The sequence below is a fragment of the Bombus flavifrons genome, chromosome 5, assembly GCF_040668555.2.
Source record: "Bombus flavifrons isolate JBK064 chromosome 5, iyBomFlav1_principal, whole genome shotgun sequence".
Classification (NCBI taxonomy): domain Eukaryota; kingdom Metazoa; phylum Arthropoda; class Insecta; order Hymenoptera; family Apidae; genus Bombus; species Bombus flavifrons.
The window spans coordinates 9,308,951-9,331,358 of record NC_138446.1 but is presented as its reverse complement, the minus strand read 5'-3'; the positions used below and the strand labels follow the sequence as shown (position 1 = coordinate 9,331,358).

Below are 22,408 nucleotides of genomic sequence, written 5' to 3'. Positions count from 1 at the left end.
CCCTTTCGCCTCTCCGCGTCATTATATGCTCATCAACCACCTTCCATGGGGTTGCGACTTTATAACATGTGTGTCGTTAATGTATAACGTGCACGCGAGACACTCTTTGCTTTCCTTCTACTCGTCGCACATTGAATTTTCCACTTTCTTTCAATCATCGTCTACTATCATCCTTCTACTTGCTTAATTATTCGATATAAATACCTGATAAATAATTTTAATAATTATTTATTTCCTATAGTTAGTTTATGGTGCGAGCTTCTGTTCTAAAATTTCTACATTTTTCTTGCGATTTTTAAATTTCCTTCTCGAGATGGTCGTTTCTTCATAAATATCTTGCACAATTTTCTTCTTAGGAATTTTGATCTTCTTATGTGCTCAATCTTTTGACCGTTTCGTATAGAGAAAAATACGTATAAATATGTTTTACAATTTTGTTTGTAATAATTCAATTTTGGAAATTTCCTTCTCGAGATGGTCGTTTCTTCATAAAAATATCTTGCACAATTTTCTTCTTAGGAATTTTGATCTTATTTGCTCAATTTTTTGACCGTTTCATATAGAGAAAAATACGTATAAATATGTTTTACAATTTTGTTTGTAATAATTCAATTTTGGAAGCTTTTTCACCAATGATTATCTTTTTATCGATGTATTCCTGGAAGCTGAATTCGGAAGATAGCGAAGAAATTGAATTTTGTAAAGATTCGTGATACTAATTTATCACGTTGTTATCGTCGATGCCAGGATTAATTGCAATTATTTAAATGTAATACAGAATAGTATTCGTGAAATATTTAACAATTTTATCATCGCAAAAATCCTAAACCCGCGTAATGAATGCAATTCTTTAACCAACTTCATCCTTCCTACTTTAAAATTCGAAAAATCAAAATCTAAACGAGACACGACGAGAAACTACTCCTAAAGCGCATAGAAATCAAATCGCAATAATTTCCCAACTAACCGATTCGCGCAATAATCTTCTTTCGTTTTATAAGGAAATAATTTTCCGTTTTATATTATTTTATCTATTTTCTTCTATCAAAATAAAGATCACAACGTTCGACAGATTAGGTTTCATGTTTGTATAAAGATGCATCGTTGTAAAAGACGTATCTGTAAAAGAAAGACACTTTTCGGACAACCTAATATGTCCAAATTGACGAGTTACAAATTATCGATCACAATCGTTCCCTTCCATGATCCGATCAACTTGAAAATAATTTGTAAAATCTGCCTGTAAAATTTCATTTGTCTCAACACCAAAGTTGTTACTGTCAAGCAACGGTATTCACTGACATTTTATCGCCCGTTTTCTCTGTTTCTTTTTTTTTTTTTTTTGGTAAAATATTTCAAGTTCGTAAGTTTTAGTTAAAGGGTTGATATACGCGTGACACGAGCGTGTTGTCACCGGACATTAACATTTGGCCCACACTTGACAAGACTTAGGTGCCACCGGATGTGAAAATGTTAATATTGATAAGGCGTAAGTAACCTGTTGTCTGGTAAAGTTCACGATAATGACATTGTAGCTCGATTCTACAAAAACGTCCAGGATTCTTGTTCGCGGATGCTCTTCCGGAAATGGCGTCATCCGCGTGAAAAATTACGCCGGTTGACGTCAGTCAACCGATTGTCGACGATAATCGGAAGACAGAGAGAAAAGGAAAAGTGTAAATCAGATTAAACGATGATTTTAACTTCGTTTCTCGTATTGTACGCGGTAAATGCGTGCTGATCGGATGTTGTGCTTCACGGACTTTGTTTGTTCAACTGGAATTACTACCTCGTAGTATGTACGTAAATATTCTACAGCATAAATCGTTATAATCCAGACGATATGAATTACAACAAATAGATTCATGTAATCGTGTCTCCAACTAAATAAAAATGAATAACATTTATTTTGACAAGAGCTACGACTAGGTAATTGTAAGAAAAAAGAATCCAAAATCCATCGTTTTCATGGTAGTTCACCTTTGATAATTCTTGCGTTAAGAATACAGAAATTATATGTTTTTGATATGTTCATATAATATATAAAATACTATCTTGTATATTAGAAATATATTATATATGTATTATACATACTATAGAAGAATAATTATAATTATAATAATATTATTAATATTATATTATTAATATAATATATAAAATAATATTATTAATAATAATTATAGCAGAAAAATTCAAAAATTAATAATATTCATTTTGACGAGAAGTAATAGACTAGGTAATTGTAAGAAAAACAGAGTCCAAAATCCATCGTTTTCACAGTAGTTCACCTTTGATAATTCTTGCGTTAAGAATACAGAAATTATATATTTTTAATATGTTTATACAATATATAAAATATTATCTTGTATATTAGAAACATATTATATATATATTATACGCATTATAAAAGAATAAAAAAATTCAAAGATACATAACATAACATATATATAATGTGTTTTTAATATACATTTTTCATTTGGCGACTTGAGAGGAATCCTCGAAGAACTGTAACTGTACAACGATTCGACGTTTCGCTTGGAAGAAAGGCTACTTTCTTCGAGAGAGAAATAATCGAACAAGCATCGAGTAACACGCGTCTTCACGTAGATGAGAAGCAGATTACAGATCGGTCCGCGAGCTTTTTATGCTTCCCGTGTTTCCGAAGTCTCATTCATCTGTGAACGAAACGCTGTTTGAATTACGAATGAGCAACGGCCATTGGTCTGCCCTGTCCCCGCGTATTTTTATTCAACCGCGTCGATGCTGGACAAGATTCCTGGTCGAGTCTCGAGATTTCCCTCTTTTAATCGAAATCGATCGAATACGCGACTTCATGTTTCCGACGATGTAATCAAAACGAGTAAAACCTCGCTAGAAAATTGTTTTACCTATCGAGTGTTATACAGTGGAAAACATTGTATTTCCAATCTTAGATATCAATTTTAATGTAGAAAATTTTATATACAGGGTGATTGGTAACTGGTGGTACAAGCGGAAAGGGGGTGATTGTACGCGAAAAAAGAAGTCGAAAATATAGAATACAAATTTTTCGTTTGAGGCTTTGTTTTCGAGAAAATCGACTTTGAATTTTCGTTCGGTACGCGTGCACTTTATCACGTCTCGTTATAACGGATCTCACTGTAGATCGTTGTCTCGATGGAAAAATGTAAAAAATTTTTATTTGAAATTAAAAATTCACCGATAGACCGCATGTTCTCACGCGATTGTAGAAAATTTAATTTGAAGCTGCAAGATTACACTAATAAAAATTTTTTTTTTAATTTTTATTAGTGTAATCTTGCAGATTACGCGATTGTAGAAGATTTAATTTGAAGCTGCAAGATTACACTAATAAAAATTTTTTTTTTAATTTTTATTAGTGTAATCTTGCAGCTTCAAATTAAATTTTCTACAATCGCGTGAGAACATGCGGTCTATCGGTGAATTTTTAATTCTGCCGAACATATTCAATATCGGACTATCGAACGAGAACAAGGACGAGGGAGGACACTGAAGAAGCAATGCTCGAAGATTGTGCAATTGCAAGAAGATGCATCGCGGAGAGAGCAAATAATTTCGCGATGGAAACTATTTTTGTCCAGCCCAGAAATTTCCTTCCTTTCGTCAACATAAATCGATTAGTGTTTCATTTGTGGAAGACATTTTTGACAAGAGGCTATCGAATAAGAACGAAAAGTGAGGAAACTGAAAATATCGCTCATCCGTAACACGTTGAAAGAGAAGATGCTGAAAGAAAAATTCGACAGCTCGAGTTATAACGAAAAATACAGACGTATTTTGTTTATGTACACGAAACGCGTCTCTTTCGTTGGAAACTTTAAATTCGATACAAAAATGTCTCGTCCTTCGCTCGAAAACGAGTTGGCAACTTAGTTGACGATATTAAAATCAGTTGCACCATTTATACCGTGTACTTGAAATTTCTATGATTCTACGCGAAAAAAGAAGTCGAAAATATAGAATAAAAATTTTTTTTAATTTTTCCATCGAGACAACGATCTACAGTGAGATCCGTTATAACGAGACGCGATAAAGTGCACGCGTACCGAGCGAAAATTCAAAGTCGATTTTCTCGAAAACAAATCCTCAAACGAAAAATTTTTATTCCATATTTTCGACTTCTTTTTTCGCGTAGAATCACCCCCTTTCCGCTTGTACCACCGGTTACCAACCACCCTGTATAGCGAAAATGCCGGATATATCAGTTTTTAGCAAAATCAATTAGTTCCACGATGGCAACGTTCTCGGATAAATTAAAATGGAAATTGATCAGCTTTTACTTCCGAGAGATGCTTTCATCGTCGGACTGTTGGATAAGAAACGACGAGAAAGGCAACTAAAGGAACGATATTGGGAGTTGACGGTATCGAAAGTGTGCAACATCCGATTTATTTAAATTGCAAAGAGACGCGTCGTGAAGGGGCCGAATAGTTTCGTGACGGAAGCGTTTCGGACAGATGGTATGTACTGCTTTCTCGCGTATGGTTTCCCGTGCATCTACTCGCATGAACGCTTCCCCTTGCTCAGGTGCGCGTCTACGCTTCTGCCAGGTTTCCTCGAGATCCTCTCGTTCACCGAATTTCCTTCGTCCTATTACGCAACGCAGCTGCGAGAGAAGTCGAAAAACTTCTCCTTAACGCTTCATATATAATCATCTCGTTATCTTAATCTCGTTTCGACACACGATTTTAACGAATTCTCAGCGCCATTGAAATTGACGATTATATGAAATTTGCAAATTATATGGAACTCGATGGTTGACAAATTTCAACCAGATCTTGTGATATAAAATCGAAGACGAAATTCGTTATTTCGATATCATACGCATGTTGCCAACAGTATATCGTTTAATTGAATATTCCACCTTCTTTTAAGATTTTAATAATTTCAATAATAATAATTTGTAGAATAATCGTTTACGGGATGAAGCGTAATTTATGCAAATTTATCGGATAACAAAATTCGCGTCATCTTACCCGTGAAAGGATAACGTCTCTCAGATTTCCATGTTCTGAGGTTCGGAAATCGATCCAGGATCTTGGATCGGCGATTTATGATCCAGGCTGAAACCTCGACCTGGCAAGAATTTCTCGCGTGGCCGCGTCGGAAGGAAGCTGCGAATCGCACGACCCACTGACGTACACGTACTTACATAAACACACTTACGTACGTGTACCTGTCGTATATCTTCACATATTTTATTTCAATACGACACGCTACAAGAACACTCGGTGTTATTTAAATCTCGTGTAATTACTTTCAGATGAATATCTTTTCTAAAAATCGGTAATTATCCGAAGAAATATTCATTCGTCGCTGCTTATATAAATACAATAAGATCTAATTGAATTGTTTGATAATAATAACTTTAATAATCGAACTATCCTTAGTGCGCAAAGTTGGAATTTATTTATCCACCGACGATTTGCATCGCGAAATCAAAATTCCTATCGCAACGTAATATTCGAATCAGAGCGGTTGAACGTTATTTAAAAATATATTTCAGTCGAACCGTGAATTTTTCAGCATATTGTGCGAAATTTGGAGATTAAAGAATGCATCAAAGAAATACTTTCCTTAAATATCCTTTACGATATCCGAACGAATGGAACATTTGTCCATGTAAATTCCACTTTGCAAATTCTATCTACGAAGATACGAATTCGCATAAATATCCGCAGTCTGGTCGTCGTTACGAGATCACCGACACAGGCCAATGTGTCCAAGTGTGAGTATAAAAAGAATCCGAAGGTATCATGTGGTAGGTCTGCTGCTCATTTCGTGCATCCCGTATAATGGTCCCCGCCGACCGGAAGTGAGCTACCTGTCTCTCACGTGTGTGATGCAGCCAGCCTCCCAACGTGATGCAACGCAACACGGCTTGAGGTCGCATGCGTGCACGGTGCACACAGCTGCACGGACAAAACCCACGCACCGGCTTCCACGTCTCTGCCTGTCACGGTGTCCTATGTTTCCCGATGCACCACGTTGCCGACGACAAAGTGTCAACGAGAGACAGGCAACTTCTATTGGTCGGCGACGTGCTGTTTCGAATGGTCGTAAAGTAGTCTGATCAAACTCCTTGAGAGGAATGACGATGATCCAGAGAAGGGAATTTTCTAGAGAAAATTCTATCGGGTTTTCTATGAAGTCGTCAGGAAAGGATTGTTTGAAAGTCGTGTGATTTCTGACGAATCGAGACGCTAAAGTCATCGACTCGTAATCTGTAGATTTTTACGTATATTTGAATTTCAAGACGCAGGAATACGCAAAATGTAGGAAATATGATAAGTATGGTAACTACGCGTTACGATATCAAGTAGATGAGATAAATCTCTTCTAAGATTAGATCTCTTCAATTTCCTTTACGTCAGAGCGATAACGAGGCGAGCGTAACTTGTAAGATACTAAATATATATTTCCCGTCGATATTCGCGAAGAATTGTTGTGTCAATTTCTCACCTTGTCTGTGAGAAAGCGTGCGAAATCTCCAGCGTTACGCACACGATACACAAATTCAGAATAAACGTTGTTTATCTACAATTGCTCCTTATTTTCCTATAATTGGCTGTTCCTATTCTATTTATTCATCGACTCAGATTCGTTACCATTCATAGAAGAACACGGAAATGTATAGGGTAACTAAATATATACGATATGGAACAGCACTTGATATGGAACATTGCGGTGTCTGTAACTATTTGGTTGGCAACTAAGTGATTGCGGGGTTTGTTATTAGGTGGTAATGCAAAATCCGCGATCACTTAGTTGCCAACCCGATAGACAAGTGACTAAGAAAATCAATCGACGATAGCGTAAAATATTTCGTTGAAAGGGAAAGAGAAGCGCGAGTTATTCACCGAATTGTCAGCTTCGCGTGGAAATTTTTCGTTGAATGTGGGTGTTCGAAAGGCGATTTACCCCTTTCGAGAATTTTGGGCCGAAAACGTTAACAAGCTATTTATACAGGGTGGTTGGTAACTGGTGGTACAAGCGGAAAAGGGGTGATTCTACGCGAAAAAAGAAGTCGAAAATATAGAATAAAAATTTTTCGTTTGAGGCTTTGTTTTCGAGAAAATCGACTTTGAATTTTCGCTCGGTACGCGTGCACTTTAACACGTCTCGTTACAACGGATTTCATTGTAGATCGTTGTCTTTTTTTTAATTTTTTAATTTCTTTTTTTTTTTTAATTTTTCCATCGAGACAACGATCTGCAGTGAGATCCGTTATAACGTACCGCACGCGTACCGAGCGAAAATTCAAAGTCGATTTTCTCGAAAACAAAGCCTCAAACGAAAAATTTTTATTCTATATTTTCGACTTCATTTTTCGCGTAGAATCACCCCCTATTCGCTTGTACCACCAGTTACTAACCTGTATATAAAAAATTTCGAATTTCCCACTTCCCCGATATTTAAGCTTCGAAATTATTATATTATATTATATTTTATTATATTATATATATTATAATATTTGGCTCGATCATCGTACTGCGGGTTATGCCCGTAATATTTACGTTTGGTCGATCTTCTACTGCGGGATATGCCCGTAATATTTACGTTTGGCCCGATCATCGTACTAGTTGTAGGTTACGGGGTTAAACAGCGAAATATCTTGGCGAACACAGGATAAAGGATATTACTTTTGTCTGATTTATCGTTAAACACGTTTTGGTTTCTGAGCTTTCGAAACATATTTACCGTCAAATTTATCTTCCTCTTAATATAATTATTTCTCTGTCTGAAAAATACAAAAATAAATCCATGTGTAATATGGAACACGTCAATGACACTGTCACCGACGATGATGAAATAGAATTGATATTTATTTTACGGCGGTAGTTAAAAAAGATAAACGAAAGAAACGACAATGGTAAAGAGTAACCTAACATGTTCGATGTTTTCATCGAGATCGCGAAGAACGTGCTTCAGACGCGTGTTCGGAGACAGAAAATCAACGTGATAGAATATTTTTATTTAAACGGCCATTCATTTTTCGCAGCGAAAACAAAGTTTCTTCAGCCTCGTTTAACGTTCGCACGACGACGACGTCTGCGTCTGCTCGGACCTCTGGTTCCCGTTGTTTCGAGATTTCCGATAATTGTAACAGTTTTATATCTTCTCGTAATACTTTTTAAATACAAAGTAGCATAATTTCCTAACCGGGAAAGACGAAACATTTCGTCGTGTCAAGCAAACGATCCCATTCGGTGTGACGACATAGTTCGTCACGACATCGTGTCTGTATGGAAATAATTTCCCATTCCAACAATTTCGACATAGGCAGGAAAATATTCTCTGGTTAAGAGGTTGAGAGACGAGCGTTCTATCGGTTAGTTTTCAATTCCGCTTCCTCTCGGCCTTGACAGACCAGGTAGACACAAGTCGAATAATACTTAGATTCGTCGCTGGAATTAGAGTTACGTGAAAATTATTCGTTGGCTACGAATCCGGGCCTCTGCTAGTTCCTTTTCCCAAGTTTCTCTTCGGTTTAGTTTCAGCGATAGGTCGATGCCGGAAACGCGACGCGTCGCTCGTAAAAATCAGTTGCGGCGAGCTTTTCGCGACTTGTACGAACCCGCTGTCGCATTTTTATCGCTTTGGATTCTGAGTTCATTCTATACCTGTGCTTTGCACGCGTACAACGCTGTGCCGTATTTCTGAAATTTATATCAAACTAGTTTGCTCGTTGGTTTTAGGCTGATTATTCTTAAAAGAGACGCAAACGAGAATTGCGAGATTCTTTGAAGAAATCGAAGAGAAGACATCGTAGGCGGGGAGATTGACAAATTTTGATTTTTATATCGAAGAATGTTCTACGTACAAATGAGAATACGAGTAGCATAAAATTCAAGCGTAATTCCGCTTTGCAAATAATTATTAACAAAGTTAGGAGATGGTGTGGCAACGTGTCGCCTCTATAGAGGAAGACACAAGCGCCAATAAACCAAATAAGAGAGAATTATTTCTTGCTTTTCATCCATGTCATTTAAACGAGCGGAACATTGGATTTTCCTTACGACTAAGAAGCCGCGCGTACAGGATTTTCCATACAGATACACTTTTCCCTTTCACGAACTTGGGACAACGTTAACGCGCAAGGTTTCTTTTCTTCCTGAAAAGCATGTTTCTTGGCACTTGCAACAAGAAACTGTTTTCTGCAACCCGCTTCTTCAATTATTCATCCATCGATCGTTTCTAGGGACAACAGCCAAGAATCGAGAGGTATTTCGCACATGTCAGAAATTCATTAAGCGCGATGAAATTTTCGACGAAGGTAACGCGATTTTCGCGAAAACCGGTGAAGTCGTGGGATCGTTAAAAGCCCGACAATTGCAGACGGAGAAAAGCGGAGACCCGCCGAGGAAAAATTCCGCGATTCATCGAAGAAAATTACTACGTGGCGATTATTTCAAATGGAAGACGAACGACCGAGTGAAACAATTAATTCGTATTTTACCACCCGCAGGCAAACTTCCACAATTTCCATATCGCAGGCTAAACAGCTTTCACGCGGAGGAACTAACCGAGACCAAAGAGCCGTGTTCTCACCATGGAATAATACCGCTCTCGGTCGGTGGCGACGGTAGAAACAATAAAAAGAAGTAGAAAAAGAAAACATCTATTCGATGAATACAAACTAATCTTCCTTCGGAGCGTGCACACCGCGATGCACGATGCTCGGGAGGCTGCATCGCGCACGTGGGAGACAGGTAGCTCGCTTCCGGTCGCCAGAGACCATTGTACGGGCCACTGCGACGTTCCTGCGAGTCACAATGTTGCCAACAAATACTACGTGCCCGGGATTTCCCTCAGTGTGGTCCATTGGTAACATTATGGACGTTTGCAACGTTAGAATTCATCGAGACGAACTGTTCTCATAGAGAAATCGATTGTGCGGCTATTGATTTCTCAATGTGAAGGTTTTAAGTTCAGGCAGACCGATCTCGAAGATTTCACTTTGGACAGATCCACTTGGCTGAAAATTTGTAGAACCGCGGAGACGCAATGAGTTGCGTTTGGGGAGGGGGAAATAGAGTACACGTTGAGGGAATTTCATTAACACGAATTTCGTGTTATCGTGAAATTGAAATGCGCGTTAAACGAGTAAGTTGAATTTCTCGATATAAAGTTAAAGTTAAGTTTATTGTGTTGCGAGTGTTGTCGAGTGGTTCGAGGTGGACGATCTTGAGACGGCCGCGTATTCTCCGATCTTAGATTTCCACTTCGATAGCATCGCGATATAAAATGCAAAGCTATTATTAATTTAACAGTACTTCTAACGTAATAATAATTTACGAGTGTATTGTTAGATTTATATTTATATCGCAGCATTTCAATTTGTTCTTATTCGCACGAGCAATATTACGCCAGATAGAATTATATTTTCTATCATTTGTTTCCTATTATTGCTATGCTGTTTTAACAGAAGGTCACAGATTACATAAAAGGCTCAGGCAATTCCATTAATTAACGAAATTTCAATCGATCGAAACGGACAAGTATTTTAAGATTTCAATCGTAAATTGTCCCTGAATAAAGAGAACGCACTGAAGTGTATTCATTGTTTTCCTGATTTTTTCAAAAATGGACCCGTGCCATTTTCAAAATAAACGCTTCAATATAATTCTACTAAACTGTACCACACGAGCTTCTTCTTTTATTAGGTCGTCCGAAAAGTGTCTTTCTTTCGCAAACGTGTTTTTTTACAACAGTGCACGTTCGTACAAACGTGAAACCAAGTCTGTGAAATATCGCGGTGTTTATCTCGACAGAACGAAATGGATCGTACGTAATTCGAGAAAATAATATAAAACAAAAGCGTTGTGCGTCTATTATTTCCTCATAAAACGAAAGAAACTTTTCGGACAACCTAATACATTTCGATTTACACTTCGATCCGATGTACATTTGTCGAATTATACAGGTGGCATTTTCTTCCACAAGCTTCCTGCATCTTTCACGCCACTCGAATATTCCATCCTTCCAGAAACTCGGGTTTTTCGACGAGAAACTTTTCCATACGATTTTTCACGTCGACCAAGTTTCCTTAAGGATCGCGACGAACTTTCCGAGCGACCCAATATCTTGTGATTTCTCTACACAGCGACTGGAAAAACTATTTGCACGTTGCATCTGTTAGAATATTCGTATGCTGCTTACTTAGGTCCAAGCGCGTTAAATTTCATATCGTTTAGTGGTATCTTAATACGATCACAAAAGTTTGATATTGCGAGAATGAAACGTAAAACCTGACAAGAGCAAGTATATAATATATAATATAGCATTAGGTTGTCCGAAAAGTATCTTTCTTCCGCAAACGTGTTTCTTACAACAGTGCACGTTCATACAAACGTGAAAGCAAGTCTGTGAAATATCGCGGTGTTCGTGTCAACAGAACAAAATGGACCGTACGTAACTCGACAAAATAATATAAAACAAAAAACGTTGTGCGTCTATTATTTTCTCATAAAACGAAAGAAACTTTACGGACAACCTAATAATACCTTCGTGGGGTCCGTACAATTACTCTTTACAGTCGCTCTTCAAATTTCCTTCCAACTTTACCAATACACCGGCGATAACGACGAGTCTTATCAACGATGTTAACGAAATTTCCAAACGTGGAAAAGCGTAACACGCCTAACGCGAATACGTTTTCACTTTTTATTTAATAATTTACGAATGTAAAGAGTATGTAGAAGCACTCGAGTACTTTCGCGAACAATCTCTACGTACGTACGCGAGCAAGAATCGACTACATATACAAATACAATAATAAGTACACGCAATTACCACTCTCCCTTTTTCTTTTCCTCCGGGCAACTCGGCCTTTTCTTTCCACCGACCGAGTATGTAAAACGCGAGGAAGTTTATTTCTATAGACGCCGCTGCCGCCGCGTCTTTCAGAACGTTTCCTGTTTGTTAAAAGAACGCGATAATGGTCTGCTACCCGTCACGGACAGAGATTTCTTATGCCGATACTGGCTAGGGACTTTGATTGTTCGAACCGCTTATTAGATCTTTTCAACATCTTGGATATAATTAATGATAGTTGCGATTGATGATCGTTTTCATTGTTCGCCGTCGTCGCATATTGTTGAGAAGTCTCATTAATCTCTCGTTAACGGGCCAGTCCAATAACAATAAAAGCGCAGCGTAGGAAATTCGCTCCTGCAAATCGCCTGCCATTTTCTTCCACTTTTCTATCGCGTTAGAGTACCTTTCACCCTACGCCACCGATTAACGCGAATGAAACTCTGCGAATCGTTTCCTATGGAAAAATCCGCCGCGAGTCAAGTGAGTACACGTGAAGGGTGTGTTTCGAGGATTTCTTCATCCTCGATCGTTGCACCACCGTTTCTTAACACTTTTCCGCAGCGCAATATTTCCGGAGAATCGAAAACAGACTGGGAAAACGATCGAGGTTTGAACGATAATCGAATCGGTACTAAGCATCGGCGAAATTTTACACACCATGTTTGCAACTCACCAATTGCCAATGTTAATTAATTGTTATCGTTATAGAAGAAGAGATTGCGAGTAAACGAACTTTCTTATTCTCGTACTATTTTCGTGGGCACAATAACGTTGCATTACGTTTTCCATCTATTGCTTCATCATTTTTATCAGTTTCATTTTTATCATCGTTTCTTTATCATCTTACGCGTCACATCTCTGTATATCTTTTACGTAAAGAGGAACTTCACGATGGATTTAAACGAACTTCTTCTTACAATTTTCAAATAACAATCGGCATGGTAATGGGCGAAATGGTTTGTAAGATTAATTTACATAAATATGGCTGATATAACAGGTGCGAAATTAAATTTATAGCGTCGATATTTATAACGTGGTATTTGAAAAATAAATTAAAGCCACAAGGAAAGAAGCTGTACATTCCACCTCGACTTTCGAGAAAATGAATTTCTAGTCATCCGTTAATCTCGCGTGCGAACCGGCATTCTTGTCTCTCGATGAAACTCGTAATTAACCGCGTCTGCAAAGATTGTCGCAATGATTAAACCAAGTAGCTCGACTAACTAACATTCTTTTATGCTAATGTCGTTCCCGTTTAAATAGTTACGTAATGAACGGTGCGGTTGAAAATCCGATTAATTCGATACCGTAATCGTAGTTTATCGATTACGCGGAGGAGAACAATGAAGCAAGCCGACTCCCGGAAGATGAATCGCGAGGCAATCGCTGTGGACGATAAACCGCGCGTGATAGGCTCAACAGCTCAGAAGTAACGTTATCGTCACGTCGATAGCGATGATAAAAGCCACAAGTGTCACAGAACGAGTTTACGTGCCCGACTAAACAGAATCTTCGGTTCCGATCGGAGTTCGTGGTCGAATTTTCACGGCAGAGAACCTTGGAAAATTGTACTATACCTGGGATATTTATAGTCCTACTTAAAAATAATATATGTTAACCTTCTTTTTTTTTATACAGGGTGGTTGGTAACTGGTGGTACAAGCGGAAAGGGGGTGATTCTACGCGAAAAAAGAAGTCGAAAATATGGAATAAAAATTTTTCGTTTGAGGCTTTGTTTTCGAGAAAATCGATTTTGAATTTTCGCTCGGTACGCGTGCACTTTATCGCGTCTCGTTATAACGGATCTCACTGTAGATCGTTGTCTCGATGGAAAAATTAAAAAAAAAAAAATATTTATTCTATATTTTCGACTTCTTTTTTCGAGTAGAATCACCCCCTTTCCACCAGTTACCAACTACCCTGTATTTCCATGACGATGCTTACCTTATCGAGATGTATAGTTTCGCATAATTCAAATTAACAGAAATAACATAAAACGTTAAACGAGAAGATAGTTATGGTTTTAATAAAACGAACTAATGTAGAGCAAATCTTCGACCTTCCATGCTATAGGATAACCTTGAAGTTCTTAAACCTTTAATCACTTGCCAGACAATTGCGCATGTAAAACCATTTAATTTTGTCTAATGAAACTTTTGTCTACTCTCCACCGTTTCGGAGTTACGACTCTCTGGAATTGTGTGGGGTACACCGCACAGCGTTAGAAGCCTAGTTTCACCTTTTTCAGAGTCTGTAAAATTCCTGTTTAATGCAACGTTCCAGTCGTAAATGTGAAATAAATTTGTAAAATTCGTGTAATTGTAAATTTATAAAGCCATGTATCCATGTAATTATAAATTCTAAATTTATAAATTTCTACGATCCATACGAAATTGGAAATTTGTAACATTCGTACGGTTCGTTTGGATTTCTTAAATTGCTAAAATTCGTACAAATTGTAAATTTGCAATTGTCACTTGGTTCCATATATTCGGAAAGCTGACTTTCCATGGAATTGGCTCACATTATCTAATTTCTGCTCGCTGTATCGTGCACCCACCAAGGGTAAGAGCGAGTAGTGGGCAGTGCACATAAGTCAGGATAGTTAAGAGCGTAACAAGATAGCGTAGAATCAAGTCATTTTTTACTCCTAATCGCATATTACACGTTTATTTAGTTTAGGTTTTTTCGAACAGTTGTTTCACAAATATTGTCATTGTTTGGTATCATTTTGATCGCGCGAATCTCAATAATCCAACGAAGGTCATCTCGCAACAATAATACAACAACAACAACTATATTTTTTCCTATTCCGGTAATTCGATAGTAGGCTGAATTACGTGGATGCGGATCATAGATAACGGCGAGGCCTGCTACGAGCTAGCAATTCCAGGAATTGGTGGGGATAACTCGTGGCCGTGTAAAATATGTATAAGTGGACATATTCGTGGTCATATACTGTATATTATCCGGACACTGCGTACTAACTATAAATTTCTAACATTGGTACATGTAGCGAATTATAAATTCGTGAAAGCTGCGTAGTCAGAAATTCGCAAATTCGCAAACTCCATATTGTAAATTTGTCAAATTTGATAATTATAAATTTGTAAAGTGTGTATAGTAAATGTAGAACACCCATGTATCTATAAATTTGTAAAAGTGCATGTGACAGAAAATTCGTAAAATCCTTGCAATTGTAAATTCGCGAGCTTCGTATAATTACGAATCCGTGAATTTGTAAAGTGTGTTTAATTATGTATACTCGTAAATGTATAACATCCGTGCAGCTATAAATTTGCAAAATCCTTATGAACGTAAATTTGTTTGGTGCATGTGACAGAAAATTTGTAAAAGCCACGCAATTGTAAATTCGCGAGGTTCGTGTTATTACGAATCCGCGAATTTGTAAAATCCGCGCAAACATAAACTTGTAAAGCGTGTATAATTACATACACTCGTAAATGTATAACATCCGTGCAGCTATAAATTTGCAAAATCCTTATGAACGTAAATTTGTTCGGTGCATGTGACAGAAAATTTGTAAAAGCCACGCAATTGTAAATTCGCCAGGTTCGTATTATTACGAATCCGCGAATTTGTAAAATCCGCGCAAACATAAACTTGTAAAGCGTGTATAATTACATACACTCGTAAATGTATAACATTCGTGCAGCTATAAATTTGCAAAATCCTTATGAACGTAAATTTGTTCGGTGCATGTGACAGAAAATTTGTAAAAGCCACGCAATTGTAAATTCGCCAGGTTCGTATTATTACGAATCCGCGAATTTGTAAAATCCGCGCAAACATAAACTTGTAAAGCCAAACTCGTAAATTTATAACATCCGTGTAGCTGTAAATTTGTGAGATCCATATAACCGTAAATTAGTCCAGCGGATGTGACAGAAGGAAATTTGAAACTCGCGAAATCCGTGCAATTACGAATTCGTCGATTCGTATGATCCATATATCTGTGATAATAAATTTGTGAAAACCTGCTTACGATCATAAACACGTAAACTGATAAACGTCCACGTAACCTGTGAATTCGTAATAGTCCTGCACTTTAATTTGAAATTTGTATATCGTAAATAAAATTGCAAATATATAAATTAATTTCACGACTTTTATCTCGTTTCCTGTATTCCCAATATCTATCGATCTATTCTGATTGACGACGTTCATACGCGATAAAACACATTTAATCGTCGACGAACTGGCTTCTCAAACTCTCCACGAATCTGCCGTACGAGATCCCCCATCGTGTCGCCGTGTTTGCACATCTGTGATCTGCTTGCGTTTCCAGCAAGTCGGTCGCCTTTATCTTCCATTTTATTCCGCTTTATTTACAAATTACGATCTTTCTCATCGGTATTATCACGTGCGAGCAACATACTTACACATACGCGGCTGTACGACTCTTTAAAAAAAAGAGATCGACGTTGAACGTGTTATCGAAATTCGTCGCGAATTCAACACATCCTCCGCGGCGGCTGATAGAGCGAGCGGCTGTTTCATCCGCCAGCAGATTTCGATCTACGGATTCGATATCGCTACGAGTTGATAAAACTTCGGAGAAGAGGATGGAATTTTTTCAGAATCGTTGGCTCGCTCGAACGCGCGATTATTTGTAAGCTCGGAGTTGGAAGTCGGACGACCGTGCGCGTTCTAGATCATCTGCTGATCATTTCAGAATCGTATGATCGATGCTTGATCTGTTCGTTATCTTCGTGTTGACAATTTACGGATGTTTGCTATTTTTCAACTCTCTTATTTTTTCAGACGGTATTATTTTTAATTCTTTTGAGGTTTGACTCGCGATGACCTTGCTCGCTGATTTCGTTCTCCGATTATTGCTCTTTCAACGCCAACCTCACCAGACCCGTTCAAATGACCGCTATCAAAATTTAATTTAAAATTCTACAGTTTACTTATTTCAAACTGTTGCCTCTTCTGCTCGTCTTTAGCTTTATCTAAATTCCCATATTAACAGAATTTGAGAAATTGACTAATCGGATGATATAAGGATTTACATAGAGTTAGACGAACGAAAGAAACAACGACGAATGTACAATTTTGAATTAAATCTGGAAACCGATCGTTTCACCAGGCCCGTTCAAATGACCGCTATCAAAATTTAATTTAAAATTCTACAGTTTACTTATTTCAAATTGTTGCCTCTTCTGCTCGTCTTTAGCTTTATCTAAATTCCTATATTAACAGAAATTGAGAAATTGACTAGACGGATGATATAAGGATTTACATAGAGTAGACGAACGAAAGAAACAACGACGAATGTACAATTTTGAATTAAATCTGGAAACCGATCGTTTCACCAGATCCCGGTATGGTAATCGTGGATGATCCATAAGTTTTATATCTTGCGTAATATGCACGTTTGTTCGTTCCGAGCTTTCCCATCTGCTTGTTGAACGTGGATAATCTCTCAGTTTCCGACGATTCGTTTTACGTATTTCGCGTTGTAGTGTCAAATTTGTAGCAAAATCAACTAATTCTCTATTTACCTTCTATCGATGTTAATTTCCTCTCGCTCAAAATCATTCGTATTTCTACCCACCTCTAAATTTCTCAGCTATTTGCCATCCAACTAACTCAATTTCCTATCGAAGCTTTCAATTTCTTTCGCTCTCCATCGGAACATCTATCCTCTGAATCTTAATCTGAATTTCAACGTCGTATAGAATCACATTATGATTTAGAATGTAGATCGAAATTAGAAACACGTATCTACATCGGTAGATAAAGAGAGCTAGAGAGAGAGAGAGAGAGAGAGAGATTTGAAAAGTTGAGCAGAGAGAGGAAGCGGAATATTCCGTCCGTTTCCCTGCGCGACCACAACGAGACGGTGCAAACAGCCACATCTTCCACGTTGTAGGAAAAAGATACGTCGAAGATATAGCGACTTAGGAGTTTGTCGAGCGGATGACAAAGGCGTGTTCTTTCGTCGCGGAAGATAATGTACGTTCGTGTACACAGGTGGCAAGACGCAGATGCTGCGTTTAATCGTCGGAGGTCGTGCTAGCTGGACGAGCGGATATACACGATCGATGTATCAACGATCGTTCTTCGTCACGAGCGAAACAAATTTTCGTTTTGTTACCTTTTTAAATTCTAACGAAAATCGATCGAACGAGCTGCTGCAACAAGGAGGCAGCTTTATCGAACTCTTAGCAATCAGCCAAGAAGAATTTAAAAATTAAGTGGTCCGTCAAACGTGTTAGGAATTCAACGAACGTTACGGTAGTGGTAAATTTTTGTAATTTCGACGATGGGAAATTCGATTTCCAATTGCCATTACTATGACTTTTCTTGCAATAAATACAATTTCAATACTTGTCGTTGCAAACTCTTAGGTTCAATTGAATTTTTGCCTCTTTGAAGCTTAAGTTTGAACGAGGCTCGGAGAACGAGCTGGATTTTAAACGTCGAACGCGAATCTTAAATTTCTCGCTCTCGATTACAGCATCTAATTGAAAGAATATTCCTATGAGATTTATGAAATTTCTGTGAAAGACTGAGATTTTACTTGGAATTTTACTTGCAACACGTTGCAAGCAGAATGCTTCAGGTCTCTGTTTCAGAAAATCCACATACTTTGCGAATCAAATTTTCAGAAACGCGTTGGAAGTTCATGAAAATCCTATGAATGGATCGCGTGTGTTTACGCGAATTTATATTTTCACAAATATCGCGACAAAGGTCCGTTTCACCCGCCAAAGATATGACACAATCAGACCTTGAACCTTGAACATTCTATGTACACAGTTTCGTTTATTACACGGTTCCGTGCGTTTTTCCGCTTTTAAATTTCCTCTAAATTTGCAAATATCGCGGCAGAAATAAAAATTATCCGTAAAAAAAAAGAAACCGAAAATCGATCATTTCGACGCTGGTAACGTCTAGCGTGAAAACGAGAAAGCATCGGACTCAGAATCCTTCGAGTCTCTTGAGAGAAGCGGAAGTCGTTGTGGCGCGAGCCGATCTGCCGGAGGAGCGTTCGAACCCGAGAAGAGAAGAAGCATAAGCTCGCATGAGCACAAAGAATTATTACATCTTCGCGGTCTGGTGCACGAGGCTGTGCGTTTAGTCATGCCACGTCCGAAAGTGGCCTCTGGCAAAGAAGGAAGAGGAGAAGGAAGAAGAAAAAGAAAAGAAAAAGAGAATCAACGACGTTGAGCATAACAGGAAGCGGCACACCGGCTACACGACCAAATTATCGAGATTTCCTCCTGTAGACCACCGACGAATAGGACAATTTCAGTGGCTCGGTGTTTACGAGGAAAGATTGTAGCCGAGTCTAATGGCTCCTTGGCTATGAGAATATCAACTATAGTTCAGCACCACACGAAGAAACGTCGTTTCTCTGTTCTAACTATAGCATGTCATATGCGGACATGCTACAGCAGATAAATGGCAAATTGTCGTTGATTGTGCGAATAATTGAAGATCGCGGGAGAAAAATTTGTAATGGTTATTTTACGAGAAACAACTGTAGCAAACATTGGGATGGCAATTAAGTGATTTTGTCAATACCACTTAATGACAAAATCCGCAATCACTTAGTTGTCAACCTAATAGTAAGAGTGGACCAAGTTCTGTAGAAAATTAACGGCAGATGTAACGAAACGAGCAATATTTACATAATACGATGCGTAATGTTTTTGGAATTGTAAGGAAGATCGAGCGATACGATATTTAGTTAGAAAAGGAAATACAAATAGATTTGTTAAATGGAAACTAACGCGACAGATATCGCTATACACTGTAGCAATTTCTTTTATTTATTATTTTATATATATTAATATATTATATTATATATATATTGTTTATTATTATTATATATTAATATATTATATATATTATATTAATATATTATATTGTTTATTATTTTATATATATTAGTATATTAATTATTCTAAAGCAAAATAATCGTAATAACAAGTTGACGTTTATATTATATTAATATATTATATTGTTTGTTATTTTATATATATCAGTATATTAATTATTCTAAGGCAAAATAATCGTAATAACAAGTTGACGTTTATATTATATTAATATATTATATTGTTTGTTATTTTATATATATTAGTATATTAATTATTCTAAGGCAAAATAATCGTAATAACAAGTTGACGTTTATATTATATTAATATATTATATTGTTTGTTATTTTATATATATTAGTATATTAATTATTCTAAAGCAAAATAATCGTAATAACAAGTTGACGTTTATATTATATTAATATATTATATTGTTTGTTATTTTATATATATTAGTATATTAATTATTCTAAAGCAAAATAATCGTAATAACAAGTTGACGTTTATATTATATTAATATATTATATTGTTTGTTATTTTATATATATCAGTATATTAATTATTCTAAGGCAAAATAATCGTAATAACAAGTTGACGTTTATATTATATTAATATATTATATTGTTTGTTATTTTATATATATTAGTATATTAATTATTCTAAGGCAAAATAATCGTAATAACAAGTTGACGTTTATATTATATTAATATATTATATTGTTTGTTATTTTATATATATTAGTATATTAATTATTCTAAAGCAAAATAATCGTAATAACAAGTTGACGTTTATATTATATTAATATATTATATTGTTTGTTATTTTATATATATTAGTATATTAATTATTCTAAAGCAAAATAATCGTAATAACAAGTTGACGTTTATATTATATTAATATATTATATTGTTTGTTATTTTATATATATTAGTATATTAATTATTCTAAGGCAAAATAATCGTAATAACAAGTTGACGTTTATATTATATTAATATATTATATTGTTTGTTATTTTATATATATTAGTATATTAATTATTCTAAGGCAAAATAATCGTAATAACAAGTTGACGTTTATATTATATTAATATATTATATTGTTTGTTATTTTATATATATTAGTATATTAATTATTCTAAGGCAAAATAATCGTAATAACAAGTTGACGTTTATATTATATTAATATATTATATTGTTTATTATTTTATATATATTAGTATATTAATTATTCTAAAGCAAAATAATCGTAATAACAAGTTGACGTTTTTCAAAATTCTTAGATTCCATGAAACACGCAATAATCCCAAATTTCTAACAATTTCCTTATTTTTGGCTTTTAAGAGTTCAAGCTGTAACACGGAGTAACTTTTAGTAAAAATGTGCGAAAGATGTATCACGCACATTCGAATTGCTGCACCTTTTTTATTACAATAATTTTACTATTTACAATAGGATATTGTACGGTAATATAGGATATTGTGGAATTTTCTATATAATGTTATTATATGAATAGTAATATATATTATCATTAAATCATCATTACCATTGATAAACCGCGATAAGATTTGTTAAGGGGAATCTCTAACTTTGTAGACGTACGATTTAATTTCAGCGCTTAATTGTAGCTTGCAGCTTGCTTATGAGAATTTTGAGACGTTTCTTCGAGAGATTGATAGTGGTGTTAATTGGTTAATTAGTAGCTCGATGCCCGATGCGAGATAAGCGATAATTCAAAATATGGATGTTAATAATACCTTGATCGAAGTATGAATGAGATACGAATGCTGAGCGTAAATTACCACATTTTCCGTCGTTTTCACGTTGATCTTGAATGTTCACAGAAAGAACTTATCTATCTAAGAGGTTCGATTATCAAGTCGTTCGCTGTAAATCACAAACGTCGATTAAAAATTGCTCCCTTACTCTTTGTGCTGTTAAAAAGTTCTTTCGCTTTACCATCATCGAATTTCTCGATAAAAATAAGATGAATTTACTGTGCTTGTAATTTAAAGAATTATTCAAATTTAGCAATTATATTAACACATCAAGCGTCTAATATTGAATGCTATTGATAATGGTATTCAGATCAAATTGAGATCTTAACTATAGTTTGTTTTACCGATAAACAACATTTCATCTATATATATATTTAAAAGAGAAATCACGTTTTATTCATTTTCCTATAGAAATTATCTGTATCTCTGTTCCGTGTCATTTTTTATTATTACTCCTATTATTGACGTTGTATTATTGTACACAGGTATTTAGCACGTGCTGACATTTAATATTCGGATCAAATTGTTCCAACAAATCTACGTAACGTATTAATAATATGTTAATGAAACATAACGTATTAATAAAATAAAAAAGTTAAAAACAGATGCAACGCTGCATAATATTTTCTGCCAGTACGCATAACCCAATCCTTTTTTTTCTTCTCATTTAGCTGAAGCATCGAACGAAACAACGTTTCACGAAATGCAAACGAAATTCAAACGGAAATCTCTTTGGAAAAATGCGATGGAGGCTCCTGTCTGGGTCGGTTTATTTGTATTTCGCGGCTAGATTGGGCTCGTTAGCCGTACGATCGCGCAGCTAGATAGCCGAGGCTAATAGTTTTCTTCGTAGAAGGATGCACGCGAGCTTACAAGAAACATCCGCAAATTTTATCTGGCCGTCCATTTACCGTGACGATGCCGTATCGTCGATTCTCTGGAA

General features: G+C 36.2%; 1 protein-coding gene across 1 annotated transcript in view; it reads right to left on the bottom strand.

Moving 5' to 3' along the window:
* LOC138179897 (zinc finger protein pebbled) overlaps positions 1-22,408 on the bottom strand; it is a 108,218-nt gene that overhangs the window by 50,291 nt on the left and 35,519 nt on the right. The gene's annotated exons all lie outside the window — the stretch shown is intronic.